A 17,888-nucleotide genomic window follows, 5' to 3' on the forward strand; every position below is an offset into this window, starting at 1 on the left:
AACAGAAACACACTAATAATTTGGTGACTAATTGTATAGTTTACCTTTTTTCTAAATTGTGCTTGACAACCATATTAACTTTTTTACTTAATAGAAAATTGTTGAATATAATAAGCAGATAACACATGTTGAAGCTATTAAGTTGATTTTAGTTTTTCAAAATCTTATTTTTGAAATAAATTATTTCCTCATTTCATTAAAAAATAAAAAATTATATTATTATGTTTAACTTTTATCAAAAGAAAAATAAATAATATCATACTAATAAGAATAAAGTTATTAAATAATAAATTTTCAAAAATCAAGATTTACTCTGTGCTTAATTTTATATCAAACAATTTTATAATATAAAATTAACTTTTTTAAACCCTAAACTCTAAATACACTCTTAATTAATACTTTTCATATTCAGCTATCAATTAGGTTTAAAAGATTTAAGTACTAAAAGATATAAATTATTAAATTTAAATGTGAATGTATATATTAATAATTATTTTTTATTATAGAAAAAAAAAACCTTTATCCCCTATTTCAAACTAGTGGACTTTAATTTCACACATATTATGAATATTTATTTATCTATAAAATCCAGTCATTGACTCTGTCACAATGCTAATATAGCACGTGTTTGACTGATTCTTACGACTTCCTTGTGGCAACAATCACAATGGCATGTGGTGGGGTATTTTTTTTGTCTTTCACTCGATTTTATTTAAAAGTTTTAATATTAAAATCTGATTTTAAAAAAATAAAATCTCAAACTTTTGAGTGGATTTGAATAAGTGGTGGGTGCAATGCATTTTGTTTATTTTTTATCTTAAATTATAATATTGTATTTTATCGTTATTGTTATTTTTATATAAATCGCAGATAAATACTGTTAATTCAAACTCATCCTAAATTAATTTACTTAGAAATATTACACTTTTAATTATATTAGTATTCATAAAATTAAATAAAATGCATACTATAAAAAAATTTTAAAAATATAAATTAGTTAAAATATTATAAACAAAAATATTAATTTTTAAACATGGTGTCTCGAAACGTCCCTGCAACACAATCTTTTTGTAAAGTGTAGATTGACCTATTCGAGGTTTAATTTCGATTTTCCTTTTTGATAAAATAATAATCTGTTTGAAACATGAGAGCCTCCCCCATGTGAAGATAAAATATGCTTGAAACACTGAACACAAAAGTCCAGTCCAAAACAAAACCGAAACAGAGACACACACAAGGCTATTTTCATAATCATCCTTGCTTTAACCTTTGACAACATTTAATTGGCGGAAGACTCGAAGAGTCTCCCAATCTTTTTAATTTAAATAGTTTTTTTTATCAATTTTTTATATTAAAAAATTTTACTCTAATTTTTAATTTTTAAATTGATAGTATGATGATTAAGGGTGGGATTTAAATGGGCAGTATATTTATCTGTGATTAGTGTAAAAATAACGGTGACGGTGAGATTAGATATTGTAATACGAGACAAAAAATAAACTAAACGCATCACACCATACCCAATCGACCATCCAAACTATTTTGTCTATCCTTTTCATTTTTAATTTGTAATGTCTTCGAGGCTCTAGAATATCAACTAATTTGAGAAGAATTTTTTATGGAGTCAGACATTTTTTAGTTGAGTTATCTTTTTATAAACCGTAAAATTTTATGTTACTTAAAAATTTATTTAAGATAAACAAGTAATAAGACTTGTAAAATTGAATATTTAATTGGGAGAATATAATATATAGTCATAATATTCTAAAGAAAGTGTTTTTTTTTTATCACCAAATTGACTAAATAAAGAATAAACAGGTAGTTGATCGCATCCCTTGCATCAAGAGCCACTCACTCCTTGGTTTGGATCCTATAGATGATAGAATTTGAGTGTTGGCACCATTTTTTTGATGAAAAACGGGGTCGACTTGGGTTTTGAAAAATGAAACGGGAGTCGCCACCAATCCTTTTTTATGAAGTGTGATTGGATCACCTTGAAAAGTGGTTGTTTTTAATAAACGGTTTGATTTTATTAAAACAACAGGTTTGGTCCACGAAATTCAGAAAAACGGGTTCGGGAGTCGGTTACGCACGAGGAAGGATTAGAACCCTCGATACGCCCAAAATTGGTACCTTAGTTGATTACTTAATGTCTTAGTGTCGAAAAGCTGAAAACTTTAAAGAAATTTAAAAAAATACGATCCTTGTATTAAAAAGTTGAAAATTTTGAAAAAAAGTGGTATATTTCACGTTAATCGAGAAAAGACATCATATCCAGTAAGTTAGGATACAACGTCTCGAATTCTCGATACTGGAGTGAATGCTAAAATGTTACCCCTTTTCAAAAAAAAGTTTTATTATCTTGGGTTTAGAAAATAAATCTTGCCCAGTAAGTTAGGGCACGATCTTTTCTTAATTTCCGAGATCATTTTAAAAAACTTCGAATTTGAAAAAAATTCGTGTATTTAGATTTATTGAGAAATTCGAAACCCAGTAAGTTAGGGCACTATTTTCAAATATCTAAACACGAGATTTAATTTATTTGAAATGGATTTTGATATATTGGGCAAAATGAAACACGATGCTAATATGTATTGCGATATATAAAAAAAAATATGTATGTGAATTATAAAATATAGAAAATATGTAAGAAAAATATATATTTTAAAATATAAATAATATGTATAAGTATGTGTATATATATATAAAAACACGTACATACACATGTATATATATTATAAAAGTATAAATATGTACATATATAAATAAAAAATGGGTATGTGCATACATATATATTACATAAAATAAATGATATAAGTATGTATATTGTAAAATAAAACAGTGTAAGTATGTACATATATATGTAAAAAAAGAGACATATATACATATATTTTATAAAAATGAATGATGGATATAGACGTATATGTATGTATGTATAACAAAACATATGTATGTATATAAGCTAAAAACGTGTCTATAAAGAGATATATAGATATATATAATAAGATATAAATATATAATAAGATGATATATATAAATAGTTATAATAATAATAATAATAATAATAGGACGAATATATTCAAAATTTAAATAAGTAAATATAAATAAAATATAACAATAATAATGTAAAACTAAATGGTATAATAATGGTGACGTAAATATACATATATATATAATGGCAAAATATAATAATAATAGCTAGATTAGTTAATAAAACAACAAAAATAACGAAATGGGTCAATTTGTGATAAAAATAAAATTTAAAGGGTAAGACTATAATAAAATGCACAAAGGAGGACCAAAATAGAAGGGCGCGAAAGGAAGAAGGACCAAATGGGTAATAAACCCGATTTTCAGGCCACGCGTCCCTTCCTTAGGGGCCCAATTAATTGAGGATCAAATTAAAAAAGGGAACAAATCCGTGGTCCAAATTAAAATAGGAGAAAAAAACAAATGGTCCAAATTGAAACAGACTGAAAATGCGGAAGGGCCTGAAGCGCAAATAACCCCTTTGATAGAAAACACGCGGATCCTTGGCAGGCGGGTCGGATGGATCGGGTCTAAAGACTAAACGACGTCGTTTTAAGGCTATGATGCCAAGCCCTAAACGACGCCGTTTAAGAGGGGTATAAAATTCTAATTTTTTTAGCAAAAATTAATTCTCTTCCACTCTTCAAAAAAAAAAAACAAAATACTCTCTAAGGCTCCGGCCTTTTGGGGTTCTCAGCCCCCAGTCGCGCCGATCATCGCCTTGCCGCACCAGCGCCGCGCCGGCCACCGCGTGCGGTGGCCGGAAAATTCAAAAGGTATTTTTTTTATTTTTTTATTTTTTTTAAATAAACTGCTTTTTAATATATATGTATATATGTGTGAAAGATTAAAAATAAATAAATATAGAGAATAAAAGATGCGAAAAAAATCACCTTTTCGATTTTTGTTTATATTTCCGGGTAAATATTACAAAATAGATGAAAAGAAAAAAAAAGCCCCCTTCTTTGATGTTCGAATGGCTTTATATAGAGCCATTTTACAAAAAAATTTTTACTGTTTGTTGCTGCTTGCGTGTGTTCTTCTTTGTTGCAGGTAATTACGTTGATGGGGCAAGTAGGTGAAGGGACGTGCGGCGCGGCGGTGGCAGAGCTAGGGACGTGCGGCGCTAGGCTAGGGTTAGGGGGATTAGGTTTCTTTTTTTTTTGGATTTGGGCTCCGAATTTGGGCCTCGGGTTTGGGTTGTAATTGGGCTTGTGGGTTGGTGTTTGGGCTCTGTTAATTGGGCTGTACAGCTGCCCCTCTTTGCTCGTTGTCGTGTAACGATAACAGAGCAAAGACTAAGAAAGACCAATTTTTGCCCAGTCTTGCCGAGGAAATAAGATTCGCCTTTCTTCTTCAAGTAGCTTCATTTCAGTCCACTTTATCTTGTTGCGTCGATCCTCTCCACTGCAACTTCAAGAAGAGATATGACTTGTGGCTTCAATCCATTCTGTTGTAACTTCAGGGGGTAAGGTCCATCATTTTGACCCGCTCCACTGCAACTTCAGGGAGATCGGACTCATATCTTTAACTTGCCCCACTACAACTTCAGGGGGATAAGATTCGTGACTTCAACCTGCTTTACTGCAACTTCAGAGAGACAAGGTTTGTGACTTCGCTTCCATCTATTCCACTACAACTTTAGGGGAATAAGATTAGACATGATAAGAATTGCTATCTACTGTCCGTTCCGCTACAACTTTAGGGAGACACGCCTTATTGTTTTCAGTCTGTTCCACTGCATCTTCAGGGAAATAAGACTTGATGCGATCTACTCTGCTGTAACCTCAGAGAGATAAGATCCTTTATTTTAATCCGCTCTACTGTAACTTCAGGGAGATAGGATAGTGTCTTCGATCTGATCCGCTGTAATCTCAGGGAGATAAGATATCTGGCTTCAATCTGCTCCACTGTAACCTCAGGGAGATAAGATCTGAAATTCTTTGGTCTATTCCACTGTAATCTCAGGGAGATAAGACCTGATGTGATCTTTTCTACTGTAACTTCAGAGAGATAAGATCCTTTAATCCGCTCCATTGTAATCTCAAGGAGATAGGATTACTATCTTTGATCTGCTCCGCTGTAATCTCAGGGAGATAAGATCTGAAATTCTTTGGTCTGTTCCACTGTAATCTCAGGGAGATAAGACCTGTATAATAAACCTAATTATGCCTAATGATTAGGATGACATGATCAAAATGAAACAAATGCTCCTAACTAGACATATGTGAATGGTGTTTGCATGAATGCAGAATTTTATTTTTCCGAGAATGATCTAAGCATGATCTCGCTTAGGTTATCACTACTCGAAGTTTACCAAGGTTTTGTGACTGATGTGCTACAACGCCTTCTCGCTTGACTGATTTTTCTGAAGAAACATTTAGCCAGACTGTCCCCATTGTAAACCTCAAAGTTATATCCACTGGGACGCCAAAATTTGTACCATCATTCTCTCACAGTAATCTAAGGGTAGAAATATGTGGCTTTCCTCTGTCCTCTTTTATCACAATTCGGGGATATAGGATCTGAACCGTTCTGGTTTCCTACACCATTCTCAAGGTGTCGTACCAAAGTCTTATGCGCAAGTGAAGGCTCTCTTCTCCGAGGTAACCTCTTCCTATTGCCTGATGATCATTGCTTGCTTGTTCATTTAAGCTTTGTAATTAACACGACAGCTTGTCATTTTGTTCAATCAATGTTTAGACGACAAAATCTGAAAGGATAGTCTTTAACTTAGACTCTTCCTTCCTAGCTATTTCACCCTTTAAACTTGGTATTTTCTAAACAATAGTCATGTTTCAGGTCCCTATATTATTTAGAAATTTTCCAGAGTAATGTGCAAAACTTCTTTCCTGAAAGTTTTATTAGTTCGTTAATCGTTATTCCTATGCAACATGTTTGCAAAAAGATCATAACAATGGATAAGAATAAAGCTAGCTCTGATCATAACTCAAATAAAACATCAAAGATGGCGAAAAAAAGGTAACAAAGAAGTGGATTGAGAATGTGCGTTTTCACAAAAGGAAAGGAAGAAAGAAAGAAAATAAAAAATGTATTTTCAAGAATACATATAAGAACTAGGTGCCCCAGTTATCGCCGCTTGAGTTTCTCTGTACAAACTTTCCGAAGACCCTTATGAGTTTGACATGTGTTCAGGAGATCTACAATACTCTGTCAATGTTCCAAGACGTTGCATATCCTTCCTTATTGGTAAAGCAAGATCATCATATGCCCCTGATCAAAATTTGATCCGCTCAAGTCCTGATGTTCCAATCCTGCCCAATACTTGAGTCGCCCTTTTCGGGTTTTCGACTCAAGCCCTCTTTGGTCTCAAAGTGACCTTTACGGGTTTTCACCTTAGCCTCTCCAAAGTCTCCCCTTTTTTTTTTTAGGAAGCAAAGCGCCCTTTACGGGTTTTCACTTTGGTTCCCCTTTCTTTCAAATGAAGTATTTCTTGACGGAGTCTACGTTTACAGGATTTGGTAAACTTTTGCCATCCATCTCGCATAGGATCAAAGCTCCACCGGAAAAGGCCTTCTTTACAACATAAGGGCCTTCCCAATTTGGCATCCATTTTCCTCTAAAATCTTTTTGCATAGGAAGAATCTTTTTTAGTACCAAGTCCCCTTCACGAAATTCTCGGGGGCGAACCTTTTTATTATAGGCTCGCATCATTCGTTTCTGGTACATTTGCCCATGGTGAATAGCTCTTAGCCTCTTTTCTTCTATTAGGTTCAACTGATCGTACCGAGATTGGATCCAATCGGCTTCATCCAACTGTAGCTCAGATAACACCCGTAGAGAAGGGATTTCAACTTCAATGGGTAATACTGCCTTCATTCCATAAACCTGAGAAAAAGGCGTTGCCCCAGTAGAAGTTCTAACAGATGTTCGATATGCAAGGAGAGCAAATGATAATTTCTCATACCAATCCTTGTAGGTTTCAGTCATTTTCCCCACAATCCTTTTAATGTTTTATTGGCCGCCTCCACTGCACCATTTATTTTGGGACGATACGGCGATGAGTTATGATGCTTAATTTTAAATTTGCTACAAACTTCAGCTATTGTGCTATTATTCAAGTTCATCGCATTGTCGGATATGATCCTCTCAGGCATTCCATATCGACAAATGATCTCCTTCTTCAAGAATTTACTGACTACTGCTTTCGTGACATTTGCATATGAAGCAGCCTCCACCCACTTGGTAAAGTAATCAATTACTACGAAGATGAAGCGATACCCATTAGAAGCCTTTGGTGATATTGGCCCAATAACATCCATACCCCACATGGAAAACGGCCAAGGAGAGGTCATGACGTGAAGAGGTGAATGAGGCGCGTGTATTTTGTCTCCGTAAATTTGGCATTTGTGGCACTTCCTGGCATGATCAATACAATCTCCTTCCATGGTGGGCCAATAGTACCCAAATCTCATGATCTGTCTGGCCATCGTGAAACCACTGGCGTGCGTCCCACAAATACCCTCATGGACTTCTTCCAAAATTTTCTTGGCTTCCACAGCATCCACACATCTTAACAGTACTTGATCCTTCCTTCTTTTATATAACACTTCTCCATCTAAGACATATTCAATGGCTATCTTTCTCAGAGTTCTTTTGTCATTCTCTGTCGCTTGATCAGGGTATTCCCAATTCTTCACATATTGTAGGATACTCTGATACCAAGGACAGTCATCTTTTCCCTCCTCCTCAATATTGCAGCAATTAGCCGGGGTCTCAGAGATACTCATCTGAACAGGCCTCATTGCCTCAAGTCTATTCACCTGAATCATCGAAGCTAGAGTAGCTAATGCATCAGCCATTTGGTTTTCCTCCCGTGGGAGGTAATAGAAGCTGATATCGTCAAACTCCTCAGCCAATTCAAGAACTAGTTTTCTATAACCGATTAGCTTAGGATCTCTAGTCTCCCACTCCCCTTTGAGTTGGTATATCACCAACGCTGAATCCCCGTATACTCTCAGTACTTTGATGTTCCGTTCAATGGCTGCACGAATGCCCATAATACATGCTTCATATTCTGCCATGTTATTTGTACAATCGAAGTCCAACTTGCTAGCAACAGGATAATGATCTCCACTTGGGGATACCAAGACTGCCCCAACTCCATTACCCGTAGCATTTGAAGCTCCATCAAAATTTAACTTCCATACGTGATTCATTTGAGGATTTTCTTCAGTATTCGCTACATACATCAAGTCCTCGTTTGGAAAATCAAAATTCAAATATTCATAGTCCTCCAAGGCTCTACTAGCTAGGAAATTGGCTATTGCACTTCCCTTTATGGCCTTCTGACTGACATATACTATATCAAATTCTGAGAGCAAGATCTGCCACCTAGCCATTCTCCCGTTCAAAGCAGTCGATTCCATCATATATTTTAAAGGATCTAACTTTGAAATCAACCAAGTCGTGTGATACAACATATACTGCCTCAGTCTTCGGGTTGCCCAGATTAGAGCACAACACAACTTCTCAATTGATGAGTACCTCATTTCGCAATCGGTAAATTTCTTACTGAGATAGTATATTGCTCTTTCTTTCTTTCCCGTCTCATCATGTTGGCCCAATACGCATCCCATGGAATTCTCCAACACTGTTAGATACAATATCAATGGCCTATCTGGACTTGGAGGTGATAAGACTGGAGTATTAGCCAAGTACTGCTTTATCTTATCGAAAGCCCTCTGACACTCTTCATCCCATTCGCCCGGATTATGTTTCTTTAAGAGCCGGAATACTGGATCACATTTCTCTGTCAGTTGTGAGATGAACCGAGCAATGTAATTCAGGCTCCCTAGGAAACCTCGAACCTCCTTCTGAGTGCGCGGGGGAGGTAAATCTCGTATTGCCTTTACTTTGTCTGGGTCAACCTCGATCCCCTTTTTGCTAACTATGAAGCCTAATAACTTCCCTGATCTGGCTCCAAACGTGCATTTGGCCGGGTTAAGCTTGAGCTGAAATTTCTTTAATCTCAAAAATAACCTTTTCAAGACCTGAACATGCTCTTCTTCCGTTCTAGACTTCGCGATCATATCGTCAACATAGACTTCGATCTCCTTGTGCATCATGTCGTGAAACAAAGTCACCATAGCTCTTTGATACATTGCTCCCGCATTCTTCAATCCGAAGGGCATTACCTTGTAACAGAATGTTCCCCATAAGGTAATGAATGTGGTTTTCCTCATGTCTCCAGGATGCATCTTTATTTGATTGTATCCAGAGAAACCGTCCATGAAAGAAAACAATGAATAGCCCGCCGTGTTATCTACCAAAGTATCAATGTTAGGCAGTGGAAAGTTGTCCTTTGGACTAGCCTTGTTTAAATCCCTATAATCCACACACATTCGTACCTTTCCATCTTTTTTGGGAACAGGGACGATGTTGGCTACCCAATCCGAATACTTGACCTCTTGTAAGAAACCAGCGTCGAATTGTCTTTTGACTTCCTCTCTTATTTTCAACACAATGTCAGGTCTCATTCTCCTAAGCTTCTGTTGAACGGGTTTACAATCCTCCTTTATGGGCAGACGATGCACCACAATGTTAGTACTTAGCCCAGGCATATCTTGGTACGACCACGCGAAAACATCCTTGAACTCTCGGAGCAAATTAATGAGGTCTTGCCTTGTCTTTGCGGTGATTTCAGTTCCAATTTTCACCTCATTTCCATCCTCTAGGCTCACTATTTCTAACGATTCCCTATGAGGTAGGATATGCTTATCCTCTTGTTCCATCATTCTTAACAAGTCCGGAGATGCATCATAATCTTCGTCATTTTCAAAGTCGTGGGATCCCTCTGAACACACTTCTTGCTCAAAAATAGGCTCCGTGTTTGAGGCAGCGTCACTCATGTCATTGATATCTGAAGACCTATGAGGGCATATCAAAGAATATACCAAGAATATAAATTTATGAATATGTTTGTGCGAAAGAATTACAAATGAAAGAATTATTTGTAAGACAATCAACCAAATGAAAAATATAAAAGGAAAAAAAAGTGACTGATCGAGATGAACGTAGACACGTATTTCATTAAAATAATGATATTTAGGCCCAATGCCTATTTCACAAAAGATTTCATATCGTTTCTAGGCCAACAAACAACAGGAATGTTTTGAGCATTACTCTGAATAAGCCCTAAAGACTACAGGGATTTCTTCAACAGTCCAATTGTTTAGCTCGCTTCTAGGCTCATAAGGGCAGATCTCCAACAAAGCCCTCCTTTCCGTTGCTTCTATGGCGTTGGTATAAACATTTTCCAACATTCCTCCCATGCCGCTACCGGACACTCCACATTCAGAATAAATAAATCCTCCCGACACAAAAGATGTAGATATGTGGGGAAAGGTTAAAGGCTCACACTTAGCTTCATGTCCATTCAAACGTGCCCTTCTTCTCTCTTGTCTCTTCTCTACTTCTTTCTTCTTCTGCTTCATGTCTGGCTTGTACCCTAAACCAAATCTATCAAACTTTTCCTTCGGCATTGGTGCCTCAATCCTTCCCTGAAGATATTTTCCCAATCCTTTCCCGGGTAAGGCTCCTCTTCCTACCATCAATCGCAATCCCATCTCAGTGGTCCTGAATATTTTCGGTACTGGAATTCTATTTCCCTCCGCAATAAACATCGCGTTCACAAATTCTAACGACCGAAAAGAACATTCTAGTGCCTCATCGTTGATGTCCACATAAGGTGCATCGCTAGTCATCATTGCGATAATATCCTCCTCTGCATCTATTGTTACCAACCGATCCTCCGATACCAACTTCACCTTCTGATGTAATGATGAAGGTACTGCCCCTGCTGAGTGTATCCACGGTCTCCCCAATAGACAGTTGTAGGAGGGTTTAATATCCATTACCAAGAAATCCACCTCATAAGTGACTGGGCCAATCCTTAATGGTACCTCAATTCTCCCCATAACCTCCTTTTTTGTTCCATCAAATGCCCTTACTATGCTCTGGCATGCTTTCATGTGCGAACTGTCTATTGGTAATCGACTAAGAGTGGACAAAGGCAATACATTTAGTGCAGATCCATTATCAACCAAGGCCCCTGGGAGTGTGTACCCTTTGCATCGGACAGTAACATGCAGGGTTTTAGTAGAACCTCTTCCCCCGGATGGTATTTCATCATCACTGAAGAAGATAAAATTGTCAGCACCAATATTGTTGATCAACCGATCCAGCTTGTTTACCGAAATATCGTCAGCCACATATGTTTCATTTAGCACCTTTAATAGTGCATTCCGATGTACTTCTGAGTTTAAGAGTAAAGCTAATACAGAAATACGGGCTGGCTGTTTGTGCAGTTGCTCCACAACACTGTATTCACTGTGTTTCAAAAACTTCAAAAACTCCTTTGCCTCCTCTTCTTTTATTGGTTCATTTACCAATGGTTCAACTTCTACTGCTTTCCCTTTCCTCTGTTCTTTCTTCCAATTCTCTTCCCTGGACGACTCTGCTTGAGCGTCATATCTTTTTCCATTGCGCGTGTAAGAACCTATTTCCTGATTTCTTTCTGCTTCTTTTCCTAAAATGGTCACATTACACCCGTAATTCCACGGCACCATTTTGTTATCCCTATAAGAGAAATTTGATGGTTTTTGGATTACAATTTTCGGTGTTACCTGAGCCCTAACCTCATTACCCTTAGGGCGTGATATAATGACCACAGGATGATTTATTTTTGGAGCCTTTGTTCCCAACTCTGTCGCGCATATGTTCCTCATTTCTTTCGCATCTTCGTAAAACCTCATCTCCTTGTTATCCATCATGCTTTGAACCAAGGCCTTAAATCCTTCACATTCTTGGATTTCGTGCCCTGTTTTATGGTGAAATTCACAATAATTTCCCATCTCATGCCCTTCCTCAGAATCTGAAATAACCAAACCTCTTTTCGCCATTTCTTTCCAGACCCGTTTCAATGGAGTTTTTACTTCAGCAATGTCAGTATTGACTTCTTCTCCCGTACCTTCGCTAACCATATTCACCCCCTTATCTGCGTGATTAGGTAACGGACTCTTTGCGTTAGGTGAGTCGTCAAGTTTGACGACACCTAAATTGATAAGTCCTTCTACTACCTTCTTGAAGGCAGTACAATTTTCTATCGAGTGCCCAGAAATTCCCACATGATAATCACATTGCGCGTTCATATCATACCATTTTGGATACGGGGGTTGTAGAGAACTCAAGTAACGAGGAGCAACAACATGTGCATCGAATAAAGTCTGATACAACTCCTTGTATGACATCGGGATTGGCGTGAATTGGGGCTTTTCAGTAGTTTGCCTAGCTCCCGACTCTTGTCTTGATGATCCCTGTTGATTAGCAACCACTTTCTTTGGTTGATTCACGGTAATTGACCTACCATAAGCATTCACATTATTCACTTCATTTTCTCTTTTCCTCAAGGGTGCCCTCCTATTATTTTCTCCTCCATCTATTTTTCCACTTTTAATGGCATGCTCAATCATTTCACCATTCATGATTATATCCGAGAAATTTTTTGAAGCGCTTCCCAACATGTGAGTGATGAATGGGGCTTTCAAAGTAATAATAAAAAGCGTCGTCATCTCTTTTTCCAAAAGCGGTGGTTGCACCTGAACTGCCACCTCTCGCCACCTCTGCGCATATTGTCTGAAGCTTTCGTTCGATTTCTTCTCTAAATTTTGCAGAGTTATCCTGTCAGGCATCATTTCTGAGACATGATTGTATTGTCTCATGAAAGCCTGTGCTAAATCCCTCCAAGTAGCAATTTTGGCTCGGCTCAGCTGATTGTACCACTTTGACGCTGCTCCCGTAAGACTTTCCTGAAAGCAATGTATTAATAATTGATCATTATTAATATACCCCGTCATTCTTCTACAAAACATAGTAATATGGGATCCTGGGCAACTAGTCCCGTTGTATTTCTCAATTCCGGCATCTTAAATTTGTAAGGGAGCACCAAGTCAGGAACCAAGCTCAGATCCTTTGCATCTATTCCATAGCTTTCGATGCTTTCTATTGCCCTAAACTTCTCTTCTATCCATTTCCATTTCTCCTCAAATTGTTTTGGAAATTCCTCCTTCGCCTTGTCCTTTTCAACCATCTCGTCAAGATCTGGGACAGCAATATTTTCGGGCTATCACCGGGATTAAAGCCCGCTCCGGATTAAAAATTCATTGGGATTGAAGCATCGCCTTGGAACTGCTGGGGCCTAACCGACACAGAGGGTCTCCGCGGATGCAGCTCAGTCTGTACTTGCGCATGCGGAGGCGTGAAACCTGGAGGATAAAGTGGTTCACCATTGTTTTCTTCTTCACTAACAATCACAGGCCCTTTACCCTTATCTACTCCCTTCAATAATTGCGTCATCTTAGCCACCAGATCATTTTGGGACTCCTCCATCTTTTGTGCCATGTCACGCTGAATCTTTTCTATTTGCTCTTTCATTTGCGCCTGCAACTGATCTTGCATTTCTCTTTGAAGTCGCTCTAGCTTCTCCAACCTTTGGTCCATAATTTTTTCTTAGCTCGGGTGCCGTAACTTTGTTGGTTTTCCAGGTTAACTGAAATGATTTTATTCGATTAGGTTTTTAATGGTCATTAATGCATATGATGTGATGCAATGCATGAAAAGAATGCAAAGGAAAAGAGGCACTGATTCTAATTCAACTTCATTAGAAAACTTTACTAGATAAAGAGTTTCTTTACATAAAATAGACTACATATATGGCTTTGCCCTCACACTCAAAGCCTTAACCTTTCTAAGAAGCCAAGCTAATTCTCGGCCCCTGTCCGACTCTGACTCATACTTCAAACTTAATAGATCAGCCTGAACCGCTAGATTTTGCAGATGATCAGCTACTTCGCGCACTTGAGTCACCGCCTCTCCCATAATATAATCTCTTTCTCCAATCTGCTCTTGAGACCGACGGAATTGTCTTTGCCACTGCTCATTACTTTCTTTCAGAAGCTCTATCCGGATTTCACTATTTTGCAATGCATTCTCTAGCCCTCCTATCTGTCTTTTAATTCTTCAATTTTGTCTAAGCTCGCCCTTAATTCAACCGTAGCATTACGATTACAGTACTGGTGAAGCGATCTTTCTAGTTTAGTTATCCGGACCTTCAACTCCGTCTTCTCGTCTTGGCAAACTAGTAGACTCTTTCCCAAAGCGACTTCTCGAGCCCGAGTATCCTGAAATTTCTTTTCCCATTGATTAGCTTTCGTCTTTTCCTCCTGAATTTCTTGTCGCCATTGTTCTGGTGTTTTACCCAAGCCAGCGGCTCTTACCGACCTGCGCAACTTCTTGTAATCTGTCTTCAGGCTGTCCAAATCTTCTTCTGCTTTGTTCTTTCCTTTTCTTAATTAATCGGCCTCTAATCTTTGAATGTCCACATCCAGTCCTAACTGCATTTTTTCTTCCTCTAGTTGTTCTATCTTCTTCCCCAATTCTAAACTCCTTTTTTCGAATTCTTGTTTGATGATTTCTATCTCAGAAGGCAAAACTTGTAAGTGTTCCTCTAAAGATCGAGCAGTTTCTGAATTTGACGCCGGGATGTTGTCGTTGATCCTTTGATCACGCCACTGACCATACTCGGGGGTAATTGTCGGACCCACGGCTAAGATCTTCATTCGACGAGTCTGGTTCCAGGCACTAGATATTTCTCGAACCTTCTTCTTGTAATTGTCCTCCCTATAAGAAAATCACTATAAGCCAACCCCTGGGTTGCTGGTATGAATTGTCGTGATCTATACTGTCTTGATACGAGTAGAGGAGCATATCCGATAGCTCCCCATATCCCGAGCAGCGGAACCCAGTCAAAATCTCCACATCGGTACAATATCTCATCAGGAATTAACCAAGGAGCCCTCCATTCAATATCTTCATCCTGGAGATTCTGGAGTATCTCTATCCATTTTCCTTCTGAAATATCATCCCGTCTTGGCGTGGCCACCAATTCTCTTAGAGGGGAGTAGCTATCAGAGAATACCCGATAAGAGACCTTTTCGAATTTCCAGAAGTGGCTATGGAACCATGCCAATAAGAGCTGCGCGCATCCAATAAACCTTCCCTCCCCTGCTTTTCGACACGCATTCAAGGATCTAAAAGTTTCAGCGAGTATTGCCGGAACTGGTGTAACCCCTTTACTAAGCCGATCAAACAAATCAGATACGGCCTCGTCTATGTGTCCTAAAGCTTTGGGGAAAACCACTAGTCCATAGATACCTAAAGCGAAGACATCGACCCTTTTCTTTAAGTCAGGATGTACAAGCACCAAATCTCGCAAACTTTTCCAAGGAACACATTTACTGTCGCCCTTCTGTTGGATCCGGGCAGCGACCCACTGCTCGCTCATCCCAGTGATGTTCATTAATTTCTTTAACAACGGAGGGACACAAGCAGCTCTGGAATAAGCCTTGTTGACTTGAATCTTTGGGCACCGAAGCAAGGTCGTATACTCCTCCACAGTAGGCGTCAAATCTACCTTCCCAAAAGTGAAACAACTGTAGGCAGGATTCCAAAACTGAGCAAGGGCTCGGAATAAATACTTGTCCACTTTGACACTAAGCAGATAAGGTAGGTCACCGTAGTTACAATAGAACAGCTGCTTGGCCTCGACATCCCATTGATCCCAGACTTCTTTCATTTCTCGAAGGTCATTCTGGATTACACTGATACGGGTAAAATCCCACAATTCTGACACGTACCCTTCGGTAAGACTATCGCCTTTCTCCGTTGTGTCGTTTCAGCCCATATTCGCACAGCCGCATTATCCTCTACTTTATCAACAAACCCCTTTTCCATGATAAGCTTTCTACCAAGAAACTGAACGTAAATCGACACCTCTTTTAGAATGAAGATGCCATGCAATCACAAACAAAGTAAATTAGCATTAAACACAGAATAAGATTTAAAATAAGCGACAAATAAATACAACATTCATTTAGGTAAGCACTAAAAATTTGGAGTAGCTCTACCTAGGTCGGTTCCTATGGCTCATTACATGTGGTTTGGTTCTAAAGTAGGGTACCTGAACCAGCAAATTCCTCGATCCTCACCCATTATAGGCTCATACGGACCAAGTTCGATTCAGGGGGATACATTTCCCTATGGCCATGCGGAGATGAAAATCTCACGAAGACATAGGTACGGATATATCCCGAAAGCGATTCACTATCCCATGCGGAGGTGAAAACCTCACGAAGGCGTAGCTTCTCACTCCCACCTAAAAAGGTGTGACCAACGGTCATGCAATGCAATGCGGAAAGATACCAAAATTTAACAAACAGAGCAATTATAAACCCTAATGATGATGATTATGATAAAGACAGATAAAATGCGATGAAAGGATCGTAATTTTAAACCGAATTTTCAATTTTTGACAAAAGACAAAAAGTAATCACCACGTGGCTTGACCCTCTTATCGGTGTCCCCAGTGGAGTCGCCAAGCTGTTGGCACCATTTTTTTGATGAAAAACGGGGTCGACTTGGGTTTTGAAAAATGAAACGGGAGTCGCCACCAATCCTTTTTTATGAGGTGTGATTGGATCACCTTGAAAAGTGGTTGTTTTTAATAAACGGTTTGATTTTATTAAAACAACAGGTTTGGTCCACGAAATTCAGAAAAACGGGTTCGGGAGTCGGTTACGCACGAGGAAGGATTAGCACCCTCGATACGCCCAAAATTGGTACCTTAGTTGATTACTTAATGTCTTAGTGTCGAAAAGCAGAAAACTTTAAAGAAATTTTAAAAAATACGATCATTGTATAAAAAGTTGAAAATTTTGGAAAAAAGTGGTATATTTCACGTTAATCGAGAAAAGACATCATATCCAGTAAGTTAGGATACAACGTCTCGAATTCTCGATACTGGAGTGAATGCTAAAATGTTACCCCTTTTCAAAAAAAAGTTTTATTATCTCGGGTTTAGAAAATAATCTTGCCCAGTAAGTTAGGGCACGATCTTTTCTTAATTTCCGAGATCATTTAAAAAACTTCGAATTTGAAAAAAATTCGTGTATTTAGATTTATTGAGAAAGTCGAAACCCAGTAAGTTAGGGCACTATTTTCAAATATCTAAACACGAGATTTAATTTATTTGAAATGGATTTTGATATATTGGGCAAAATGAAACACGATGCTAATATGTATTGCGATATATATAAAAAAATATGTATGTGAATTATAAAATATAGAAAATATGTAAGAAAAATATATTTTAAAATATAAATAATATGTATAAGTATGTGTATATATATATAAAAACACGTGCATACACATGTATATATATTATAAAAGTATAAATATGTACATATATAAATAAAAAATGGGTATGTGCATACATATATATTACATAAAATAAATGATATAAGTATGTATATTGTAAAATAAAACAGTGTAAGTATGTACATATATATGTAAAAAAAGAGACATATATACATATATTTTATAAAAATGAATGATGGATATAGACGTATATTATGTATGTATAACAAAACATATGTATGTATATAAGCTAAAAACGTGTCTATAAAGAAATATAATATATAAATAAGATATAAATAATAAAAATGATATAAAAATATATAAAATAATAATAATAGGAAATATATTCAAAATTTAAATAATAAAATAAAAAAAAAAAAATAAAAAAAATATAAAATTACAAAAAAATATATAATGCAAAAATAATAATAGTAGATTATTAAAAAACAACAAAAACAAATGTATGTATAAAATAAAATAATAAGACTATAATAAATAAAAGGAAAATAGAACGAAAGGAAATAAATGGGTAATAAACCCGATTTCGCCACGCTCCTTCCTTAGGGCCCAATTAATTGAGGTAT

The sequence above is a fragment of the Gossypium hirsutum genome, chromosome A07 (assembly GCF_007990345.1).
Source record: "Gossypium hirsutum isolate 1008001.06 chromosome A07, Gossypium_hirsutum_v2.1, whole genome shotgun sequence".
Taxonomy (NCBI): domain Eukaryota; kingdom Viridiplantae; phylum Streptophyta; class Magnoliopsida; order Malvales; family Malvaceae; genus Gossypium; species Gossypium hirsutum.